Source organism: Mytilus californianus, unplaced genomic scaffold (assembly GCF_021869535.1).
Source record: "Mytilus californianus isolate M0D057914Y unplaced genomic scaffold, xbMytCali1.0.p SCAF_6, whole genome shotgun sequence".
NCBI lineage: Eukaryota > Metazoa > Mollusca > Bivalvia > Mytilida > Mytilidae > Mytilus > Mytilus californianus.
The window spans coordinates 61,472,283-61,499,134 of NW_026262712.1; the positions used below are offsets into that span (position 1 = coordinate 61,472,283).

Sequence of the window (26,852 nt, forward strand, 5' to 3'; positions counted from 1 at the left end):
GTTAACATTAAAATAGAAAAAAACTGTTATGTTTTTGTTTTTCAATCTCAATTTGCTGAAAATCCCGGACTCCCTGCATATGCATGTGTATCGCGCATGAATAGATGGTACAAAAGTAGTTTCGGAAACATGGTTTATCGAAGTGTAAACCAAGGTAAAAAATTCTAATTGACCAATCCGTTTCTAGTATTTATAAATATGCAAATCATATAAGAATTATATTGAATATGACGTCATACCATAAATAACGTCACAACTAAAATTCCGAACAACAGAACCGAAATCGGAAACGTAAGGGTATTTCCGTTTCTTTTTTGAACAGATTTTGAAGTTAAAATATGTTTGAATTAAAAAAAAATAATTCTTACAGACTTCGTCCCCTTTCACAGGTAACGCCTGCCTCATATTAGAGGTAGTAATCGTAGTGAGCGAATATAGAAATCTTACGACTGGATTATTCGGGTAAGGACAATTTGGGTTAGGACTATATGGGGGAATCCCCTGTACCTGTTTAACGGGTGAGTTGAAGATCCGATTGTTAAGATGGCGACGGGTGCAATTAGAAAAATAATCGTAAGTGTCCATAGTGTCCTAAGCCAAATTGACGATGTGATGTTGACATTTCGTCTGATATAATTCCAATACGAACGTTTCATTTGAGTTGATGTAGAAGAAATGTTTATACCTGTACCTATAGTCTATAGAGGGATATGGCAGATTCCATATAAGAAAGTGAAACAACTCCCATAAGCACGTTAGGTAAAAATCAGAAGCAATGAACTTCTGTTTTTGAATACATGCTTTACTAATAAAGATAAAGACAATTGGACCAAAAAAAAAATTATGAGCATCATCCTTTTTAAATAAACGAAGCCTTAAATATTATGTTTCTGACATAAGATTTGACAGACTTTATTGTTTCTGACATAAGATTTGACAGACTTTATTGTTTCTGACATAAGATTTGACAGACTTTATTTTTTCTGACATAAGATTTGACAGACTTAATTATTTCTGACATAAGATTTGACAGACTTTATTTTTTCTGACATAAGATTTGACAGACTTTATCATTTCTGACATAAGATTTGACAGACAAATTGAGTTTCTGACATAAGATTTTGACAGACTTGATTCTGACATAAGATTTTTCATACATAAGATATTTTGACAGACAATATATATTTGTTTTTTTTGACTGACATTGGAAATCAAATCCTAGTTGAAAGTCATTTTTAAAACTCCTGGAAAATACTGCAGCCTAACATCTAACAAGATTTCACTACAGGTCAAAGAACTTTAACTGTTAGCACATTCAAATGTTTCAGACATAAGAAAACAAGTTTGACAGATCTTATGTAGGAAACATTTAAGTTAAAACTATTGCTTGAATAAAGTTAAATGAAAGAATCAACATGTGTTTTTTCTTATGCACAGCATGACTTACAGTTTTAACTGGCATATATTGGAACCTACAATGATTTTGAAAGTTTTTACAGCGATGTTCCTGACATAAGATTTATTGACGGACACTGAGCTATAAAGCAAGATATTTGAAAGTGAAAAAAAATATATATCACAGATGTTTTTGACTAAAAAAAGTAACAAATTTGGGAACAGGGATGTTTGAATAACCAGACTACACTAGTAAATACCAGTATACAAGTGTCAACATAAAGCATTGCAACACATAAACATTGTGTAAAAAAATGGGAGTTAATTCTGTCAAAATTTTTGCATTTTTTCAACTTGTTTTAATCATTTCTACTTTAAACGGAAACAATCATATCCAAAAATTATTTTTATAATTTCTTCTTACATCATTATTCCTCAAAACATTCACAGATTATCTTTAAAATAACAGTAATTATTATTTTTATTTATTTATTCATTTTGACAGACATTTCAATTTCTTATATGGAATCTGCCATATTTTACTTTAGACTGGATTTAAAGCAAAATAGGTCAAAATGGCATTTTCTACTTATTATGGCATTAACCTGCAACATTTGATGCACCAAATGATGTACTTAATTTAATATGCACATGTCCCGTTTACTGCTAAACTGATTGAATATACAATCTATTGTTCATCATAATTGAAAGATCTTCAATCTTCAATCTTTGTCGTGATGACAGGGTAATCTCTCTTGTAAATTATCCTCTCTCGTAAAATTATAATCACTAAGGGGACGACCATTTGATATTCTGGGGGGGGGGGGGGGGGGGGGGGGCAGCAGGATTTGTTTTGGATCGGTTATTTATTTTTGTAAACTAAGAGGACAGATTATTTATTTTCTGCATTGTTGAAGCAAGATTTTTCATTTTCATTAAAACAAGGGACTGATTATATATTTTCATAACTATATTAATAATATTTGAAAACATACAATTTTTAAATTCATTTTTTATTATAAATAATACATGTACAGTCAAGTCATTTATGTACCATTTAATCAGAATTAATCATCATCCTCTGCGGAAATGAATCTTCTGAATTCCAAACTGCATATACATGTATTGCATACATACACGGTATTAGAGTTGGGCTGTGACTAGCCTCTTTTAAAAGTATTGCCAAATATATTTACACCGAGCGGAGCGAGGCAAAAAGTTTTTGAAGGGTTTTGAAGCCGCTGAAGGCCCAAAGAAACTATAGAACAAATGATGCAAAATCGTGTTTTCTAGGCATTCCTTTCTTATTCTGAAAACGCAAGTTCTATTTTAATAATTTTTTGACAATATTTTGGTCTCAAAGCAAAATGTATAGATTCAGCAAGTTTTTATGGACAACATCAAAAGACCAATATTTTATGGACAACATCAAAAGACCAATATGAAGAATAAAGTAAAAATGTAATTCACATAGTTAAGTATGTGGCTGCTGGTTTTTTTTTTTTTTTTTTTTTTGGCATGCAGAATTTAAATCTTTTATACCTGTAAATTATATAGGGTTTTAGTCAAATTAAGTTAAGAGGGGGCTGCTTATCAGTGATATAACTATGTCAAGTAATTTTTAATAACACATTTCAACTACAACTTGATGTAGCTCTTAACTGGGATACAATTTAAAGTAGTTAAGTTGTAAAATTAGCTAAAAAGTCTTAAATAAAATAAAACTCATGATCAAGTTGAAAACACAATTACTAAATCACAAAAGGAATGCAACACTAAGAGAATACAGAAGGGCAATCAATGAACAAAAGACAAATTTAAAGAAACATTGATCCTGAAAAAACAGGTGCTACGTCCAAGGGAGAACAGAACTTGCTTCTTGCAAACACTCGCTGTGAAAACAATTTGATATGAAGACAAGCTTTTGGTTTTAAAATTTCCTACATAAAGGCATTTGCCTCAATGTAGTTACAGCCCTGAAATAAAAGTGAGTTAACTGTTCCTGAGCCAATATACCTCAAGTTAAATGAAACCCATTTTAAGACATTTCAAGTATATTTAAATAATATTTATACTTTTATTATTAAAAGAATTGGGAAGTGTTTCCCGAATTTTTTTGTGAAAAAAGATGAATTTTATGAAGAATCTGGTGCCACCTCATACTTTCGAATAGCATTTACAAAATGGCTTAAAGACCTGCCGAGTTATTCATTTTCAATACATTGTAAGTCAGTTTATTTATTTTCGAACTACCAAAGAACAAACCATTTATTTTTGTGATTATCAAGGCTGAGTTATTTATTTTCAAAATCCTCCTGGCCCCCCCCCCCCCCCCCCCCCCCAGAATATCAAATGGTCGTCCCCTAATGTAGTTTCTCCTTTGTACTTAGATATTGTAGGTGGCGCTTTTTAAAAAAATATTAAAGAAAAAATGTACTAAAAAAAAAAGAAATAAATTGGTTAATCAGATAATTGAAATGACATGAATAATTAAAATAAAAAAATTGTATTAAATTATCCACTAAAAGGGTTTGTTTCCTCTATGTACTCCGCTAATACTATAGTTGAGTGATATTTTCTGCATTTGGCAAATTGATTGTTAATAAATTGTCTAAATCGGTTGGAATATGTCCTGTTATGAAGTAGATTTGATGAAATAATTTGTATCTAGCATCTGAATACAGATCACATTCAAAAAGGTAGTGTTGTACATTTTCTTTTTGTTTGCAGTGATTACAGGTTTCAGAGTTAATGTGCTGGTTTATTATAAATTGGTATGCATTTAATTTGGAATAACCTGTTCGTAAACTGTTGATTATGTTGTACATTTTTTTTGACGGGAAGTCTTTTTTTACTTTATTTTTAACTTCAGGATGAAATCTGAAATAATGACATCCAGCATTGCTGTTTTCCCATCTGCGTTGCCATTTTTTTGTAACGGAATTTCTAGCTGCCTTTTTTACATCTTGTTTTGTAAATACTATGTCATCAACTGCTAGTGTTTCAGCTTCTTTAGCAGCTTCTTTTGCCAAGGTGTCTGCCTCATCATTTCCTTTTATGTTGGCATGGCCTGGTGTCCAGTTTAAGTTGCTTAAAATTCCATGTTCATTTAAATTTTTTAATTTTCCTTTTATTTCGTTAATGGTTTGATGATAGTTGTCACTTTTCCAATTTAGAATTAAGATTCCTAATGCGGTTTGACTGTCCGAAAATATAGTTAAAGTTTCAATTTGTGTTTTTGAAAAAGATTCTATGTAATCAAGTACAATTTTTATGGCTATCAGTTTAGCTAACAAGATTGATCCTTTGTTAGAGACAGGTCTTTTTAATTTTTCTTCTTGATCATTGATGTAAATTATAGCTCCAGCACAGCATGGGCCTGGATTTCCCAAACATGACCCATCTGTAAATGCGACTGCTGTGTTTGGAGTTTGAGATTTGAGTTGTTCAGAGATAATTTGTTTTCCTTCCTCTATTTGGGCTGTTGTTCTGGATTTTGAGCTGCCTATATTACGCCAGTAGTCAGGGGCTCTGATAATTGATACCAGAACTTGGTATTCATACTGAGGTTCGATCTTGTTTATATCAACCAATTCTGTGTCTCTCATGTCTTCTGTTTGTTGATACATTTTTCCTAATGGTGATATAAATTTTTCTGGATGTTCCTCTTCTTTCCAAATTTCAAATTTTCTTTTAATTGGGACATTATTACTGTATGAATTAATTTTTCCTAACTCTCTGAAAGATGTGATGATCAGTAATAGTTATCACATGAGGACTCGGTGTGTCAGTGTAAGATCATCCCGATGGCCCGTACGAAATTATAAGGCGTATATTATGCCTGGAAATCTGGCAGAAACCAGGCGTAAGTGGTAGTTACCTGTCCAGATCCAGGCGTAATGGAGCAGGAAACGTAAATTTGTAGCACTTACAGGCGTAGAAAAAAGTGGTAAACCTGGCGTAAATTGAAATAAGCAAGGCGTAAATTTTCCTACGGGCGTAAAACTGTTGGAAGGGCGTAAATCATAATACCCACAATGCTTTGTTTAAAGGATCATGGGAAATTTTTTCAAAATTTGGCTCTCTGGTATTACAGTCCTTGGATGGTGTAAACTTCCCACTCACACCATACACCATTACACCATTCACCATACACCATTACACCATACACCTTGTGCCATTACACCATACACGTTACACCTTTGCACCATACACCTTACACATTACACCATACACCATTCCCCATTCTATCTACACGATCCGAAATTACCCATAATGCAATTAAATTTCAAAGAAAGCGTGCGACTACAAAATTATTTATTTGATTTAAAAAACGAATTTTGATCACAATATTGTAAATTAATGTATAAAATTAAAATCTCCGTGGTCATGCCTATGATGGTTATATAATCAATACATATTAAATATATATACATGTATTTGTAAATAAAGTACGCATAAAACTTTGCTTGTAATGCAAATTTATCCGCGATCTGCCTATCTATAAGTTAAAAACGATATTGGTTACAATGCTATTATTATCGGTTTTAACATGTATGGTAAATCTTATAAACTTGGTTTTCAGATAAAATCGACAAACAATGCCAAAAATGAATACTTCAGGATGACTGGTACATGTACAACATGTACAACAAAATTATTTTAAGCATCAACCAAAACTGACCATATTTGCACTTATAATTATAAAATTGAGAATGGAAATGGGGAGTGTGTCAATCTGTTAATTTATATAGGGTTAAAAAATTTGGAAATATTTTTGCCCTCCTTTTATTAAAAATATTGTCTCGCTACAAAATTTCAGTAGTTTTGATACCTCAGGTTGACTCGTATAACAAAACTATTTTAACGCATCAACAAAAACTGACCATATTTGCACTTTATTATGTATATCTATAAAGCCACATAGTAAATCAGCAATATCTTGTTGTCAGGATGGATTGTATAACACAAATGACAGCAACAGTGCAATACAATGACAACAAAAATTTGTCCTGATCAATCTAGATAGCCAGCATGACCTCTTTTATTCAAAATATTGTCTCGCAAGAAAATTTCAGTAGTTTTGATACCTCAGGCTGACGCTTATAACAAAATTATTTTAAAGCATCAACCAAAACTGACCATATTTGCACTTTATCATGTAAATCTATATAGCCGCATAGTAAATCAGCAATATTTTGATGTCAGAATGGATTGTATAATACAAATGACAGCAACATTGCAACACAATGACGACAAAAAATATACCCATCAATTTAGATAGCCAGCATGTCCTCTTTTTAATTAAAATATGGTCTCGCAACAATTTTTCAGTAATTTTGATACCTAAGGCTGACTAGTATAACAAAATTATTTAAACGCATCAACAAAAACTGACCATATTTGCACTTTATTATGTATATCTATATAGCCGCATAGTAAATCAGCAATATTTTGATGTCAGGATGGATTGTATAATACAAATGACAGCAACATTGCAATACAATGGCAACAAAAATTTGTCCTGATCAATCTAGATAGCCAGCATGTCCTCTTTTTATTCAAAATATTGTCTGGTAAGAAAATTTCAGTAGTTTTAATACTTCAGGCTGACTTGTATAACAAAATTATTTTAAAGCATCAACCAAAACTGACCATATTTGCACTTTTAATATTATGTATATCTATATAGCCACATAGTAAAGCAGCTATATTTCATTGTCAGAATGGGTTGCATTATACAAATGACAGCAACATTGCAACACAATGACAACAAAAATTATCCCCATCAATTAAGATTGCCAGCATGTCCTCTTTTTATTCAAAATATTGTCTCGCAACAAAATTTCAGTAATTTTGATACCTAAGGCTGACTAGTATAACAAAATTATTTAAACGCATCAACAAAAACTGACCATATTTGCACATTATTATGTATATCTATATAGCCACATAGTAAATCAGCAATATTTTGATATCAGGATGGATTGTATAATACAAATGACAGCAACATTGCAATACAATGACAACAAAAATTTATTCCCATCAATCTAGATAGCCAGCATGTCCTCTTTTCATTCAAAATATTGTGACGCAACAAAATTTCAGTAGTTTTGATACCTCAGGCTGACTCGTATAACAAAATTATTTAAACAAATCAACCAAAACTGACCATATTTGCATTTTATTATGTAAATCTATATAGCCGCATAGTAAATCAGCAATATTTTGTTGTCAGAATGGATTGCATAATACAAATGACAGCAACATTGCAACACAATGACAACAAAAATTTGTCCCCATCAATCTAGATTGCCAGCATGTCCTCTTTTTATTCAAAATATTGTGTCGCAAAAAAATTTCAGTAGTTTTGATACCTCAGGCTGACTCATATAACAAAACTATTTTAAAGTATCAACCAAAACTGACCATATTTGCACTTTATTATGTAAATCTATTTAGCCGCATAGTAAATCAGCAATATTTTGATGTCAGGATGGATTGTATAATACAAATGACAGCAACATTGCAATACAATGGCAACAAAAATTTGTCCCCATCAATCTAGATAGCCAGCATGTCCTCTTTTTATTCAAAATATTGTCTCGTAAGAAAATTTCAGTAGTTTTGATACCTCAGGCTGACTTGTATAACAAAATTATTTTACAGCATCAACCAAAACTGACCATATTTGCACTTTTAATATTATGTATATCTATATAGCCACATAGTAAAGCAGCTATATTTTATTGTCAGAATGGATTGTATAATACAAATGACAGCATACTTGCAACACAATGACATCAAAAATTATCCCCATCAATTTAGATTGCCAGCATGTCCTCTTTTTATTCAAAATATTGTCTCGCAACAAAATTTCAGTAATTTTGATACCTAAGGCTGACTAGTATAACAAAATTATTGAAACGCATCAACAAAAACTGACCATATTTGCACATTATTATGTATATCTATATAGCCACATAGTAAATCAGCAATATTTTGATGTCAGGATGGATTGTATAATACAAATGACAGCAACATTGCAATACAATGACAACAAAAATTTATTCCCATCAATCTAGATAGCCAGCATGTCCTCTTTTTATTCAAAATATTGTGACGCAACAAAATTTCAGTAGTTTTGATACCTCAGGCTGACTCGTATAACAAAATTATTTAAACAAATCAACCAAAACTGACCATATTTGCATTTTATTATGTAAATCTAGATAGCCGCATAGTAAATCAGCAATATTTTGTTGTCAGAATGGATTGCATAATACAAATGACAGCAACATTGCAACACAATGACATCAAATATTTGTCCCCATCAATCTAGATTGCCAGCATGTCCTCTTTTTATTCAAAATATTGTGTCGCAAAAAAATTTCAGTAGTTTTGATACTTCAGGCTGACTCATATAACAAAACTATTTTAAAGTATCAACCAAAACTGACCATATTTGCACTTTATTATGTAAATCTATTTAGCCGCATAGTAAATCAGCAATATTTTGATGTCAGGATGGATTGTATAATACAAATGACAGCAACATTGCAATACAATGGCAACAAAAATTTGTCCCCATTAATCTAGATAGCCAGCATGTCCTCTTTTTATTCAAAATATTGTCTCTTAAGAAAATTTCAGTAGTTTTGATACCTCAGGCTGACTTGTATAACAAAATTATTTTACAGCATCAACCAAAACTGACCATATTTGTACTTTTAATATTATGTATATCTATATAGCCACATAGTAAAGCAGCTATATTTTATTGTCAGAATGAATTGTATAATACAAATGACAGCAACATTGCAACACAATGACAACAAAAATTATCCCCATCAATTTAGATTGCCAGCATGTCCTCTTTTTATTCAAAATATTGTCTCGTAACAAAATTTCAGTAATTTTAATACCTAAGGCTGACTAGTATAACAAAATTATTTAAACGCATCAACAAAAACTGACCATATTTGCACATTATTATGTATATCTATATAGCCACATAGTAAATCAGCAATATTTTGATGTCAGGATGGATTGTATAATACAAATGACAGCAACATTGCAATACAATGACAACAACAATTTGTTCCCATCAATCTAGATAGCCAGCATGTCCTCTTTTTATTCAAAATATTGTCTCGCAACAAAATTTCAGTAGTTTTGATACCTCAGGCTGACTCGTATAACAAAATTATTTAAACGAATCAACCAAAACTGACCATATTTGCACTTTATTATGTAAATCTATATAGCCGCATAGTAAACAACAACATTTTGATGTCAGAATGGATTGCATTATACAAATTAAATGACAGCAACATTGCAACACAATGACAACAAAAATTTGTCCCCATCAATCTACATGTAGATAGCCAGCATGTCCTCTTTTTATTCAAAATATTGTCTCGCATGAAAATTTTAGTAGTTTTGATACCTCAGGCTGACTTTTATAACAAAATTATTTTAAAGCATCAGCCAAAACTGATCATATTAGCACTTTATTATGTCATGTATGTAAATCTATATAGCCGCATAGTAAATCAGCATATAGCCGCAAAGTAAATCAGCAATATTTTGATGTGAGGATGGATTGTATAATACAAATGACAGCAACATTGCAATACAATGACAACAAAAATTTGTCCCCATCAATCTAGATAGCCAGCATGTCCTCTTTTTATTAAAAATATTGTCTCGCAAGAAAATTTCAGTAGTTTTGATACCTCAGGCTGACTCGTATAACAAAACTATTTTAAAGTATCAAACAAAACTGACCATATTTGCACTTTATTATGTTAATCTATATAGCGGCAGCCGCATAGTAAATCAGCAATATTTTGATGTCAGGATGGATTGTATAATACAAATGACAGCAACATTGCAATACAATGATAACAAAATCTTGTCCGCTTTAATTTAGAGTGCCAGCATTTCATCTCTGTATTCGTTATATAAAACTGTCACTAAAGTCAGTATCAGTATCTGTATTTCCCACTTCCATGACTTCTGAATATGGACGGGTACATCACAGATTCCTTTTGGGCTATTGTGTGATGGGTTGGTCTGCACATAAATTAGTCGTGCTTGCTGAGGTGTGATGATTTAGACTCAGTAGTTCAGGATGGTTTGTATAATAAAACTATTCCACCTCATCATCCAACAGTGTGACTGACATGACAGATTTCATTTGTACTTTATAATGAAAAGTATGAGAAGTTCTCTTCTAGGAAAAGTATACTGTTAGTATATTATGTCGGTTGGTTGATTTTGTTGGTGGCTAAATATCAAGTGGCAAATATTTCATTCCGTTTCACATAAGTATATTTTTTCGGACGTTCAAGATATCATTTATAATCCGTAAAGACAAATCTAACGAAATTGACGAGATTGTTCATAATTATACAACACCTTATGTGCAATAACACTGTACAGCCCGTATGAAAAACATGACACGTACTCCAGCCGGACAGTAGCTGTACTTTAGCCGTACTGAGAACCGTACTTATAATATTTATTTGGACTTTTCTTTGAATTGCATATAATAGATACCCCGGCTGGACTTTCTGCGAAATTAGCCGTAAACCGGCTCGAAATATTTAAATTAGCAGGAGTCCGGTTCATAAAGTCCAGCTGGACTTTAATAAAAGTACGTCTGAATAAAAATCCAGCCGGCATTTATTGCAAAAATATGGACTCTATAAAGTTCAGCCGGACTTTACAAAGTACGGCTGAACTTTAAAAAGTCCAGCTGAACTTTAAAAAGTCCAGCTGGACTTCAAAAAGTGCGGTTTGACTTTTAAAGATGATCTCAGCAGGGGCAAATCCTGCCATTTTCAAAGGGGGGGTTCCTAACTCAGGATAAGGGGGGGGGGGTGGTACAACCCCCGGAACCCTCCCCCTGGATCCGCCACTGCTCAGCTTTTCTTCAAATGGTTGGTTCTTCTGATTTAATTTGCATCATGCATCCTTTGCTATAACCTGAAAATACAAAAACAACAGATGACATTATGCATATATACTGGTTATTTCTTTTTCTTTTTTTTACTGTCTTACTGGCAAAACCAAGAAATGGGGAACTGAGAAGCTAAATGCTAACTTCTAATAATTTGTGGTTATAATAGCCTAAATAATTTTAAAGTGGCTAAAAATAAAATAAAGTTGGCTTTGAAAATCACTTAAAGTGTAGAAATTAAAAAACTTTCAAAACAACTCAAATAATAACCATTCCTTAATACAGAGGGAATAAAAAATATAACAATACATTTTTTTATATAACCTGATAACAATTCAAAACAGGAAGTGACAGTGACATAACAGACAAGATGAAAATTATTGCATGAATAAAAATATTTGATGTAGGTTTTTTATTCTTTTTACTCTTCAAAAATAAGAATTAAGCTATTTATAATATTGTAATTATTCTATTTATATGTTGAATAAAAAGAGCATATCAGATAATACCACCAAAATGGTGGAATTCAATTTATTGTACTTACCAGAATATGCAATCCAAAACACATGCAAACAGCAATCTTCCTAAATAATTTTGTCATTGATGCCAGTCAGAAGGATCCATCTTCTCTATTTAATGTGAAAAGAACTACTTCCAAACATTTGCTTTACACACAATTATGTAAAATTCTCATTTTGTTTAAGAAAGAAGACACATCTTCCTGTTTATTCCAAAATCAAATTGTGTTGTATTGCAATACATGAGGTTGTTTAAGGAGTTGTTTTAAATGTTCCTCTTATGAATAATTGCATGTGCCTTAATTTTGAATATGTGATATATTAAAAAAAGAAAATCAATTATTAATTTGTTTAATTATGAAATTTTTAATAAAAGTGATAGTAATTGCAGAAATATGTATTTCAAATGTGTTCTCCTATATATGGCCTCAATCTCTGTGGAGATAGTACTTCCTGTGACCTGTCCAGACTGAGGTTAATTGAAAACAGATGGCACATTTCTACAAGACTAACTGCTATTAAATCACTTTTATATGGCTCAAGTTTCTAATTGATGTTAAAGAATTTTCTAAGTCTAAATTCCTGCTCATAAATGAATGTAAAATTTTCTAAGACAAAAATCCTGCTGATCATTTTACAGAAAGGAATAAATTTCTCAAAAGTCCAGCCGTGTTTATTTTCTTGTCAGCATTACAAAAAGTACGGTTGGAAGAAAATACCGGCTGGCAAATAACCCAAGTATAAGAAAAAGTACGTGTACGGCTCATGTCAGACTGGACTTTTCAAAGTCAGACTGGAATACGTCTCAAGTCCAGCTGGAGTCCAGTTGAACTCCTGTTGAAATTTTCATACGGGAATTTTCCTTTGAACATTTTTTGGAAAACAGAATCGTAAATCCAAGGCAAACATAGGTGAATGACGATAAGATATTTATAAAGAGACTGTCAGAAGTGGGGAACGAAGCAACTTTAAAAATGATGTTGATAACCCGTGATAAAAATACTGTTCCGATGCGTGGATAACCTTTCTATCCGCCTTCTAGTTTAAATAAAATCCTTTCTTTTATGATAACTGCATGTGATCACAAGTGTGTAATTTTAAAGCCATTGTTTAATGTAAATAAGAATATGAAAAAAAAAAGATTTTTTAATATGTGTATATTAAATATATATGACATAGAGTCTAACGAGTAAAGTAATTTGCTTTACTGGGAAAAAAGAACAATAGGATTATTATTATTGTTTATGTTTACAATCCGAAAAATTAAAATAAAATGATCTTCGGTTTCAACCAATGAAATGTCGTACACCATTCATTCACACCATTCCCGATCGCACGTTACACAATCACACCATTCCTCATACACCATTACACCATTCCCCTTACACCATACACCATAGCACCATACACCTTCTACCATTGCACCATATGCCATACACCATTACACCATACACGTTATTTTGGGAAGTTTACACCATCCAAGGGCTGTAGCTTAGCCTGGGGTCCTGGCTCACTGCACGACAGTAGCCTATCGATGAAGTATTAGATTGGGTCAGGATGCCAGGCTAGAAGGGGGGGTCAGACCTTTTTCAGGACTCCGGGATCAGGTGTTTTTAAGCTCGGGATTTCGGGATCCAGGAATTCTTTTTTCGAATTTCGGGATGTCGGGATTTAAATTTCTTTAAATTCGGGACCTCGGGATTTCGGGACCAGGACCCCTCCGACCCCCCCTCAGGCTAGTATTAGCTTGCAAGAGTTGGACATATGGAAGCTTGATATTTTCAGGGGAAATTTGCTTTTTTTGTGCTTTTTTGAAGAATTTGAAATTGGAATTATGGAATCAAATTGATGAATGAAAATTGTGAAATGAAAGGAAAGTAGTATACATGGTAAATAAGGGTTACACTAAAGACCTGAACATGGACCTGAATAGACCTGAAGATATACTATTCGATTTATTCAAATTACAATAACTTCTTTATTTTCCAATGGATTTTCTTCAAGCTAGAATTTTATTAAAGGTAAATTTCCACATTTTATTAGAAATAAAATGTTTTGAATAACAAACAAATTTTTGATTCCAAAACCTGGACCTGAATGAAGACATGAAAAGACCTGAACGGACCTGAAAATCTATGGTCGGACTTATTCCAACTCCAATAACTTTTTATACGACCGCAAAAAAATTTTTGTGGTCGTATATTGGTATGACGTTGGCGTCGTCGTCGTCATTGTCGTCGTCGTCCGGCGTCGTCGTCCGAAGACGCATTAGTTTTCGCACTCTAACTTTAGTTTAAGTGAATGGATCTCTATGAAATTTTACCATAAGGTTCAATACCACAAAAGGAAGGTGGGGATTGATTTTGGGGGTTATGGTACCAACAGTTAAGGAATTAGGGGCCAAAAAGGGGCCAAAAATAAGCATTTTCTAGATTCCAGACAATAACTGTGGAACGGTGTATGGATCTCTCTGAAATTATACTACAAGTTTCCATACCACAAAGGGATGGTTAGGATTTACTTTGGGGGGTTATTGCTCAAACCGTTTAAGAATTAGGGGCAAAAAAGGGGGAAAAACAAGGTTGTCCTCATTAATGGACAAATACTTTAGTACAAAACATAATTTAAAGCAGTGTAAGGGAGATAAATCAAATACATCATTGAAATTATCGTTTCCATACCACAAAGGGATGGTTAGGATTTACTTTGGGGGGTTATTGCTCAAACCGTTTAAGAATTAGGGGCAAAAAAGGGGGAAAAACAAGGTTGTCCTCATTAATGGACAAATACTTTAGTACAAAACATAATTTAAAGCAGTGTAAGGGAGATAAATCAAATACATCATTGAAATTATCTCCCTTACACTGCTTTTAAATTATGTATAAAGTAATGGTTGATGAACAATTAAGATAATTTAAAACAGTGTAAGGGAGGTAATCCAAATACAACGTTTTGGTTACTTCCCTTACACTGCTTTTAAATTATGTTTAAAGAAATGCATATTTATAAAGGAAGCCCAGTATGGCTCATTAGATTTGTAAAATCTTTGACCACATTTATTTATTTGTTATGCCGAATCTAACCGTGTATTTAGATTTTTAATTTTGGGTCCAGTTTTCAAATTGGTCTACATTAAGGTCCAAAGGGTCCAAAATTAAACTTTGTTTGATTTTAACAAAAATTGAATATATGGGGTTCTTTGATATGCAGAAACTAAACATGTATTTAGATTTTTGATTTTTGGCCCAGTTTTCAAGTTGGTCCAAATTGGGGTCCAAAATTAAACTTTGTTTGATTTCAACAAAAATTGAATATATGGGGTTCTTTGATATGCTGCATCTAACCATGTATTTAGATTTTTTATTTGTGGACCCCGCTATCAAATTGGTTCATATTGAGGTCAAAAGGGTCCAAAATTAAACTTTGTTTGATTTCATCAAAAATTTAATTATTGGGGTTCTTTGATATGCCAAATCTAACCGTGTATTTAGATTTTTAATTTTGGGTCCCGTTTTTTAAATTGGTCTACATTAAGGTCCAAAGGGTCCAAAATTAAACTTAGTTTGATTTTAACAAAAATTGAATTCTTGGGGTTCTTTGATATGCTGAATCTAAACATGTGTTTAGATTTTTAATTATGGGCCCAGTTTTCAAGTTGGTCTAAGTTGGGGTCCAAAATTAAACTTTTTTTGATTTCAACAAAAATTGAATATATGGGGTTCTTTGATATGCTGAATCTAACCATGTATTTAGATTTTTTATTTGTGGGCCTCGCTATCAAATTGGTTCATATTGAGGTCAAAAGGGTCCAAAATTAAACTTTGGTTGATTTCATCAAAAATTGAATTATTGGGGTTCTTTGATATTCCAAATCTAACCATGTATTTAGATTTTTAATTTTGGGTCCCGTTTTTCAAATTGGTCTTCATTAAGGTCCAAAGGGTCCAACATTAAACTTAGTTTGATTTTAACAAAAATTGAATTCTTGGGGTTCTTTGATATGCTGAATCTAAACATGTGTTTAGATTTTTGATTATGGGCCCAGTTTTCAAGTTTGTCCAAGTTGGGGTCCAAAATTAAACTTTGTTTGATTTCAACAAAAATTGAATATATGGGGTTCTTTGATATGCTGAATCTAACCATGTATTTTGATTTTGGACATTGGACCATAATAGGTAAATTAAAAAAAATCAAGTTCTTAGACCACATTCATTCTGTGTCAGAAACCTATGCTGTGTCAAATATTTAATCACAATCCAAATTCAGAGCTGTATCAAGCTTGAATGTTGTGTCCATACTTGCCCCAACTGTTCAGGGTTCGACCTTTGCGGTCGTATCAAGCTGCGCCCAGCGAAGCATTTTATTAAATATTCAATGGATTTCCTTCAACTTTAGATTTTGTAAAATGAACATTCAACATTTTGTTAAAATGAAAAATTAGATAATGAAAAATATGTTTTGGGTGTCAATACTCAGACCGGAACGGAGAATTAAAAACCTGAATTGACCTAAAATTCCACTTATATATATTTTTTCAAACTTCATTTTCTTTTTTATCAAAGAATTTCTTTGAAATCAAGATTTTATTATAGTACAAATTGAATATTTTATCAAAACGAAAAAAAAAAAAACGGTGACCTATATTTGTTAACGTCTATGTCGTTTGGTCTCTTGTGAGAGTTGTCTCATTGGCAATCATACCACATCTTCTTTTTTTTATATTTATATTGTCTGTTTGTGACAAAACTCAGACCTGAAAGGAAAATGAAAAGACCTGAATGGACCTGGATATTTATTTAAATTCAACATAGCTTATGAAACATTTGCATTTTCATTCAAGAAGAGCCAAAAGAAACTTGCGATAAAAATACTTAATTTTAGTGAATTAGCTAAAAATGAGCAGTTGTAAAAGTTTAAAGTAAAATTTATAACTCAGCAATGTTTAGGTCGTGTAACAAGATCAAATGATAATCCAATTAAAAGATTAAAATGAAATGTTTATTTGGACAATGATCCAATTATCACATAATACAAGGTGTGAATTACAGCCGGCACATGTTCATGTAAATAATACATTCCAATCGACGAACACACATCTTTAGATTACATGGTTTATGTGCAAAAGATGACTTTTATTTTCAATACATGTATATAAATATAACAGTTTAAAACCTGTTTTTATAGAATTTTATATAAATACAATTTAATGAAGTTAATGAGTTTGAATAATTTTCCACGCACATTCCTGTTTTCCTTTCAGGTCCAGGTTTCAACTGAACATGAACATGGTTTTTATACGACCGCAAAAATTGAAAATTTTTTGGTCGTATATTGGTATGACGTTGGCGTCGTCGTCCTGTGTCGTCCGAAGACACATTGGTTTTCGCACTCTAACTTTAGTTTAAGTGAATGGATCTCCATGAAATTTTACCATAAGGTTCAATACCACTAAAGGAAGGTTGGGATTGATTTTGGGGGTTATGGTACCAACAGTTAAGGAATTAGGGGCCAAAAAGGGGCCAAAAATAAGCATTTTTGTAACTTCCAAACAAAAACTTGTGTGTAAGTGTATGGATCTCTCTGACATTGTACCACAAGGTTCCATATCACAAAGGGAAGGCTGTAATTGATTTTGGGGGTAATTGCCTCAAAATTTTAGGAATTAGGGGCCAAAAAAGGGGCAAAAAACAAGCATTTTTCTAGTTTCATGACAATAACTTGTGTGTAAGTGTTTGGATATTTCTGAAATTGTACTACAAGGTTCCATATCACAAAGGGAAAGCTGGAATTGAGTTTGGGGGTAATTGCCCTAAACGTTTAGGAATTGGGGGCCAAAAAGGGGCCAAAAATAAGCATTTTTCTAGTTTCCAGACAATAACTTGTGTTCAAGTGTATGGATCTCTCTGAAATTGTACTGCAAGGTACCATAACACAAAGGGAAGGCTGGGATTGAGTTTGGGGGTGATGAATCATAAGGGGGTTCAAAAAATTTTGGGGGGGATTTTTTTTTTTCTTTTTTTCCTTTTTTTTTTCTTTTAAAATTTTCCATTTTAAGTTGGTTATTTCTGATTTATATTTAAAAGCAAATAATAATGATATGGTCGGAGATACACACCAAACAGGATGTGTAAATTATTATATAATAAGTATTGTGCAATAGCAAAATTTTCAATTCCACAGTATTGCACAATAGCAAGAAATCTTCAATTGCACAGTATTGCGCAATAGCAAGAAATCTTCAATTGCACAGTATTGCGCAATAGCAAGAAATATCCAATAGCACAATATTGCGCAATAGCAAGAAATATCCAATAGCACAATATTGCGCAATAGCAAGAAATTGTCAATTGTACAGTATTGTGCAATAACAAGAAATATTCAATTGCACAGTATTGCGCAATAGCAAGAAATCTTCAATTGCACAGTATTGCGCAATAGCAAGAAATATCCAATAGCACAATATTGCGTAATAGCAAGAAATTGTCAATTGTACAGTATTGCGCAATAGCAAGAAATATTCAATTGCACAGTATTGTGCAAAAGAAGGTTCTTGTGTACAATTTGGAGTTTAGTATGGCGTTCATTATCACTGAACTAGTATATATATTTGTTTAGGGGCCAGCTGAAGGACGCCTCCGGGTGTGGGAATTTCTCACTGCATTGAAGACCTGTTGGTGACCTTCTGTTGTTGTCTGTTTATGGTCGGGTTGTTGTCTCTTTGACACATTCCCCATTTCTATTCTCAATTTTGTTCGTATAAATTGCTTTTTTCTTGATCAATTTCAATGGGGTTTTATTCTTGAATTCTTGGGGTTCTTTAATATGCTGAATCTAACCGTGTATTAAGTTTTTGGATTTTGGGCCCCGTTTTTAAATTGGTCCACATTGAGGTCCAAAGGGTCCAAAATTTAACTTTGTTTGATTTCATCAAAAATTGAATTATTTGGGTTCTTTGATATGCCGAATCTAACCGTGTATTTAGATTCTTAATTTTTGGTTCCGTTTTCAAATTGGTCTACATTAAGGTCCAAAGGGTCCAAAATTAAACTTAGTTTGATTTTAACAAAAATTGAATTTTTAGGGTTCTTTGATATGCTGAATCTAAACATGTACATTTGTATTTAGATTTTTGATTATGGGCCCAGTTTTCAAGTTGGTCCAAAATTAAACTTTGTTTGATTTCAACAAAAAATGAATATATGGGGTTCTTTGATATGCTGAATCTAACCATGTATTTAGATTTTTGATTTTTGGGCCCCGTTATCAACTTTGTCCACATTGAGGTCAAAAGGGTCTAAAATAAAACTTTTGTTCGATTTCATCAAAAATTGAATTCTTGGGGTTCTTTGATATGCTGAATCTAACCATGTATTTAGATTTTGGATATTGGACCATAATAGGTGAATGTCCAATTTAAAATTTTTAAGTTCTTAGACCACATTCATTCTGTGTCAGAAACCTATGCTGTGTCAAATATTTAATCACAATCCAAATTCAGAGCTGTATCAAGCTTGAATGTTGTGTCCATACTTGCCCCAACTGTTCAGGGTTCGACCTCTGCAGTCGTATCAAGGTGCGCCCTGCGGAGCATTTTATTATCATGTTAAAAAAATCCTGTATATATATATAAAATCAGTCTTTCTCTTTAATATAAAATATAATTTTATTTAGAATAAAATCAATTGAAAAATAAAAAAAGTTCTGTCAGTTCAAATACATCTACCTGTATTTTTCAGGCCCATTCAGGTTATTTTTATTTCCCCGTTAAGGTCCTATTTTAATCTAAATCTAGTATTATATCTTCAGGTCTATTCAGGTCTTTTCAGGTCCACATTCAGGTCTTTAGTGTAACCCGGTAAATAATAATTATGTGAGTAACTAAGTTATTAAGTTTTTAGTTTTTAACATTAATTTCAAATTATGGAAACCCTCATCCTTGGATAATAACATTTAAATCTTTCACAAATTAAATTAAAGTATTATCATTGATTTTTTAGTTCAAATGACATTAATTTTCAAAAAACTTAGTCAAAATGCTAGTTTTATTTCAAGAAAAATTAATTGTCATAATTCTTATTCAAACTTAAACTTATTTGAGCCAGTGTCTGTTTAATATGTATTTATTTATATAGCTTCTTCAATGGTTAATATTTCAAGTTTTATGTCAAACAATGAGAAATTTAACCAACAGTACAAGTTTGTATCAAATACACAAAGTACACAGCTAGTTAAAAAATACTTAAATTAAGTGTAGTATTATGTAAGGATATTACGCCTGGTTGATTTATTGACCAGGCGTACTCATTTAAATATTACGCCTAATTTTATGCCTGGTTTCCGCCTCAGTTACGCGTGGTTTCCGCCTGGTTGACGCCTGGACATGCATTCCTTAAACACTGCAATGACGACAGGATAAAGTATGATTTCTACGCCTGGTTTCCGTGTCATTTACAGGCGACACATTTTGTAGAGGGAACACTGACACACCAAGTCCGAGTGGGATAACTATTTTACATCCCAGCTGTTCTAGATTAGATAAAAAACCATTTACGCTTCATAAAATCTAGTTTAGAACACCACACAATCATTATTATATACTTTATATATTACTATTATGGTATGTACCACTATTGAGCCATGGACACAATGTTTAAATATGTTAAATTAACATTGATTTGTATCCAGTCGTGCTGGTGTAGGGGTATGTCTCATGTGTCTAAATGCTAAATGTCTTGAGTTCGATTCCCAGCATGGACACTGAATTTTTCAACATAAATTTTGATATTTAGTCTTTTCCGTATAAATATTTCTAAGTTTTAGTATAAATTTGACATTCCCGTCAAAATGTTACAGAACAAAGGAAAGCATGCACTCAAAGACACTCAAGCTAGGGTGATCTGGTTGGGGTGATCCGGCTCAGATCACCCCTGGTAGAACAAAGGAGCTGGGATGTAAGGTAAATTCCACTCAGTTATGCCTCAATGAACAGATTTCTATTGTTTGATTTAACATAACATTTAAAGGTCAACTGTCCCTTTTGTTGTTAATCAGGTGTTCAGATAGGTACACAATAGATTGCAAGTTCTGTCACTTTAGCAGAAAACTGGGCATCCCAATTTTTAGTAAAGTGCAAAAATTGATACATATATATAATGCTATAGATTATAGCCAATATAACTAGAAAATGCCATTTTGCCTTATTTTGCTTTAAATCTAGTCTAAAGAAAAATTTCCCTCTATAGAGGGGTAATTTAATCCCTCTATACAGTCCCTGTAATGGAAAAGTTAACACTTTTTTCGTTCGGGAATCGTACGTACAGCGTGCGGGAATCGTTCGTATAGAGTTCGGTCATCGTTCGTACATCATTCGTATAGCGTACGTACAACATTCGGTCAGCGTTCGTTCATCGTTCGTGTATCGTATGGTAAATGTCATCGTTTAGGGTTCAGTTTATCGTTTGCATCATGGTATCGTAAAGCATTTGATTTGTCGTATGGTACATGGTATGGTTTAGCGTTTAGCGTTCGCTTATCGTATATGGTATATGATATCGTTTAACGTTTCATCTATCGTGTGGCATATCGTTTTGTAAAGCGTATGATATATATTAGGTTTTTATTTCAGAAAATTATTTCAATTATTTTATTTTTTAATTTATTATAAAAAAAAATGCGGAATAAAAAAAAACAATTATAAGTTTGGATTGATTTATAGTTGGTTGCATACTTGTATATCCCGAACAACCAAATGGATGCACCTCTTTGCCATGGTTGTTCTTTACTGCCAGCCGGAAGAAGACCTGTAGTGACCATATTTCTATACACCTGTCACCCTTTGGACTATATAAGTTTGGAAAGATTGGATTGATAACATTTCACTTGTTAATTAAATAATTAAAGCAAATAAGTTATCTTAATTATCATAATTGTTTTATACTAATTGCGTAATTTTTTATGTCTTTTTGTAATTTTGAATCATTGTGTTACTAACATTTCAAATTCGATCATTATAAAATTAAAAAAAAAAACCTAAACAATACCCTTAGTTCAATGGAGCGTGAACTATCTATTCTAAATAAAATTTATTCAGTCGCAAAAATTAGTATTGGTTGTAAACTTTTTATCTTGATTGAGAAGCGTTTAGCAATGCAATAAACTTATTTTAAATGTACTATAACTTAATGTAGATAATTAGATTTCGAACCGTATACCATTTCTTACCGATAGAAAAAAAAACTGTAACTAATATAATTACACTATGGAATACCCTGCTATATGAAACGAAGGGGAAACATTTCCTTCCATCACATTTTGACATGAGTAACACGAGACCAAATACCGCGAAAAATATTAGTCTCTCTCTCTCTCTCTCCTCTTCCTCCAAATATTTCTTTGATCCAAATATTTCCTTGGCACAATATTATATATAATGTTCTATAAATGAGGCTTTATATGAGATACACGTTTTATATCTAAATGTATTAAAAAAGACAAGACATCCATGGTAGTATATGTTCCCCTCAATATCAGAGTCTGATATAAACCGAAGATGGTCAGGGATTTATAAAAATTCGTGAAAACTTATATGGAACCAGCGTCGCTTGCAATTGCTGCTGTCGGTGTTAAAACTGTCATTTTGACTGTAAAAAGTGCTTAAGTTCATGTATGAGTAAAATACAGAAGAAGAAAAAAATAACTCTTCCTTTTTTTTTTTAGATTTCTTTATTTCAGAGGTAAGCTTCACAAACTTTCATGCATATCATCAAGTTCGAATCACCTTAAATAACCAATAAAATGTATTTTAAAAGTTTTTGATTTGTTCTTTGTACGAACTCATGAAATATTTGTCACTGGACATTATGCATGCAATCAATGATCAAATACAAATCTACAGTATTTATAAGCATACTGCAATTGTATATGGCAGATTCCATATAAGAAATTGAAATGTCTGTCAAAATGAATAAATAAATGAAAATAATAATTACTGTTATTTTAAAGATAATCTGTGAATGTTTTGAGGAATAAAGATGTTAGAAGAAATTATAAAAATAAGTTTTGGATATGATTGTTTCCGTTTAAAGTAGAAATGATTAAAACAAGTTGAAAAAATGCAAAAATTTTGACAGAATTAACTCCCATTTTTTTACACAATGTTTATGTGTTGCAATGCTTTATGTTGACACTTGTATACTTGTATTTACTAGTGTAGTCTGGTTATTCAAACATCCCTGTTCCCAAATTTGTTACTTTTTTTAGTCAAAAACATCTGTGATATATATATTTTTTCACTTTCAAATATCTTGCTTTATAGCTCAGTGTCTGTCAATAAATCTTATGTCAGGAACATCGCTGTAAAAACTTTCAAAATCATTGTAGGTTCCAATATATGCCAGTTAAAACTGTAAGTCATGCTGTGCATAAGAAAAAACACATGTTGATTCTTTCATTTAACTTTATTCAAGCAATAGTTTTAACTTATATGTTTCCTACATAAGATCTGTCAAACTTGTTTTCTTATGTCTGAAACATTTGAATGTGCTAACAGTTAAAGTTCTTTGACCTGTAGTGAAATCTTGTTAGATGTTAGGCTGCAGTATTTTCCAGGAGTTTTAAAAATTACTTTCAACTAGGATTTGATTTCCAATGTCAGTAAAAAAAAACCAAATATATATTGTCTGTCAAAATATCTTATGTATGAAAAATCTTATGTCAGAATCAAGTCTGTCAAAATCTTATGTCAGAAACTCAATTTGTCTGTCAAATCTTATGTCAGAAATAATAAAGTCTGTCAAATCTTATGTCAGAAAGAATAAAGTCTGTCAAATCTTATGTCAGAAATAATAAAGTCTGTCAAATCTTATGTCAGAAAAAATAAAGTCTGTCAAATCTTATGTCAGAAAAAAATAAAGTCTGTCAAATCTTATGTCAGAAACAATAAAGTCTGTCAAATCTTATGTCAGAAACATAATATTTAAGGCTTCGTTTATTTAAAAAGGATGATGCTCATAATTTTTTTTGTTGTCAAATTGTCTTTATCTTTATTAGTAAAGCATGTATTCAAAAACAGAAGTTCATTGCTTATGATTTTTGCCTAACGTGCTTATGGGAGTTGTTTCACTTTCTTATATGGAATCTGCCATATATGATAGAAACTATCAAAGAATATTTTACACATATTTGAAGGATCAAAAGAATCAGATCTACAAATGGTTGTTATTAATAGACTAATTCAATTTTACAAATAATACATGCCTCTGTAAAATTTCATATCGACGCACCAGACTATTTTCTTTTATCGTGCATAGCTCATTTTCCGATACACTTCAGGTTTTTGACGATCTTCTTACTTGTTCGTTACTTTCTAAAATTAAAATCCTACACAAATTGCCAAAACTTTTAATCCCATGCTAGATAGCGTAAAAGATAAATACACATTTGTTAGTGTACAAACGGTGTTTTAAAGGCCGATATCCATTTGCACAGAAAAAGAATCAATTTTCGCCACAACTTAATTACGCCAATTCTTCTTTTGCGTCACTATATTTTGAAAACTGCAGCATTCATTTGCGTCAATAAAACAAGTATACAATTGCGCAAATGTTATAGACTTATATACTTTTACTTTGATATTTACTGAAAAACTGGATTTCCTCCTCCTTTTTACGAGCTAGTTTCTGAGTGCTTAATTCATCTAAAACTATATGATCTTATTCACCATTCAAAATGATTGTGTACGAGTCATCGGTAAATAGCCTTGAAAAGCATGATTAAACAGAGTGCATTATATTTCCATTTATAATTTCTCCATTTTTCCCTATAAATGCCTGGCGGAATTTATAATCTTCACAACCACGACAGCTTTCAGGCCCTATATCAGACTCTTATCTTTTTTAAAAAAAACAGTCATCCTTTCAAGTGAGTATTCTAATGTTACATGTGGTACAGGGACACAGTTATCGTCCTTTTTGTTTTCATTGTCTACGAATATAGTTCCTAGTGTGAACAGTGTATCAGAGGCGGATTTAGGGGGAGGGCCCAGGGGGGCCGGGCCCCCTTTTCTGGGAAAAATTTGGTTGATTATATAGGGAATAACTGAAGCATGACCCTCTTAGGCAGTCAGTAGGCCCTACTTATGAAAATTTCTGGATCCGCCACTGTGTATAACTTGCATTTTTTATTAAATACACTTTCCCAATTTATTTTTTGATATTTAATGCATGCAATATTAAGTAGGGGGATGAAATTACATGTTAAAAAATTTAGGTGCTGAATCTTTATGTTAAGTAGTGATTTGGTCCAGTTAAAAAAAGGTCAAATTTTATTACGTCTGAAGCTGTCAAACTGAACTTAAGACCCCCTTAACACAGAATTGTCAATATTTTGAGTTAGAGCTGGTAGAAGTTTCTATAATTTTAATATTATTTGTCCCACTAGTAGTACACTACACTGTAAAAATCTTTTTGAGATAGAGCAGGTGCGATTTTTTAATTTGAATTTATTGTCTAAAAGAAATGCACTACGAAATAATTGTGTTCTCGGGCCATGTAGGTTAATCGTTTGGAGGTAAATATGACACAATTCAGTTCCATTTATTGGTGCGATTTATACTATAACACTAGCGGATTTAGGGGGGTTTGGGGGGGGGGGGGGGGGGGTCACAACCCCCCCCAGCTTGAAAATCTTAAATTAATTTTTGTATTTACCATTTCTTGTTTTAATGTTATCTTTACTATAAATTGAATATCCAGCACTGAATAGGGTGACACGTTGTCGCTACACTTCTTTAAATATACACATGTCATAATTACATTGGCTTGAGGGTTACTTGATAATTAGAGGATCAAAGGATTTAATTAAGACAATCAAAGGCAGCTATCCCTATATTTTATTAAGTCTCCCAAACGAAGTTTGGGAAGACTTATTGTTTTTGCTCAGTTCTTATTATTATTATTATTCTTCTTCTTCTTCCGCCGCTTTTAAATTTGAACTTGTCCGCACCCGTTCTCCAAAACCGCTTGTCAGATTAACTTAGGGTTTCACAATATGTTAGACTAACATGTCTAGTGGTGCAATCAGGGTTTTGTTTGTGCAATGGGGTTTATAAAGGGGTACTTTGAGGGGCATAAAGAAAAGAGGGTTTTACTATAGAACCCTATGGGATTTTATTTTTTAAAATTTTCAAATGATTATAAATTGAAAACCGTTTGTGATAGACACAATCTTTTTAATTGAAAATGTTCTAAAGGATAAAGCCCATTAAATGAAATACAGGGTTAGTCCCCAGGGGTCACCCCCACCCCCTGCCATTTAAGAAAGTTCTAATACCTTGTAAGTGGTCAAGATCCCCACCCTTAAACCATATATATTTTGGTTTGTCATGCTAAAATGGTTTGAATGATATACAGGGTTAGTCCCCAGGGGTCATCCCGACCCCCTGCCATTTGAGAAAGTTCTAATATCTTGTAAATGGTCGAGATCCCCACCCCTAAACCATATATATTCTGGTTTGTCATGATAAAGCACATCAAATGAAATACAGGGTTAGTCCCCAGGGGTCACCCCCACCCCCTGCCATTTAAGAAAGTTCTAATATCTTGTAAGTGGTCAAGATCCCCACTCCTAAACCATATATATTCTGGTTTGTTATGCTAAGATGGTTTGAATGATATACAGGGTTAGTCCCCAGGGGTCATCCCGACCCCCTGCCATTTGAGAAAGTTCTAATATCTTGTAAATGGTCTAGATCCCCACCCCTAAACCATATATATTCTGGTTTGTTATGCTAAGATGGTTTGAATGATATACAGGGTTAGTCCCCAGGGGTCATCCTGACCCCCTGCCATTTGAGAAAGTTCTAATATCTTGTAAATGGTCGAGATCCCCACCCCTAAACCATATATATTCCTATTTGTCATGTCTCGAACATTTGAATGACGTATACGGTCAGTCCCCAGGGGTTCCCCCCACCC

At 32.5% G+C, this 26,852-nt stretch overlaps 1 protein-coding gene across 1 annotated transcript in view; it reads left to right on the plus strand.

The window, feature by feature from the left end:
* The first annotated feature begins 561 nt into the window (after positions 1–561).
* The window catches only part of LOC127704151 (rho GTPase-activating protein 190-like), a 253,363-nt gene continuing 227,072 nt past the window's right edge, over positions 562–26,852 (plus strand). The window contains exon 1 of the mRNA XM_052208042.1: positions 562–573. The gene's annotated coding sequence lies outside the window, so the exon portion shown is untranslated. The remainder of the gene's footprint in view (positions 574–26,852) is intronic.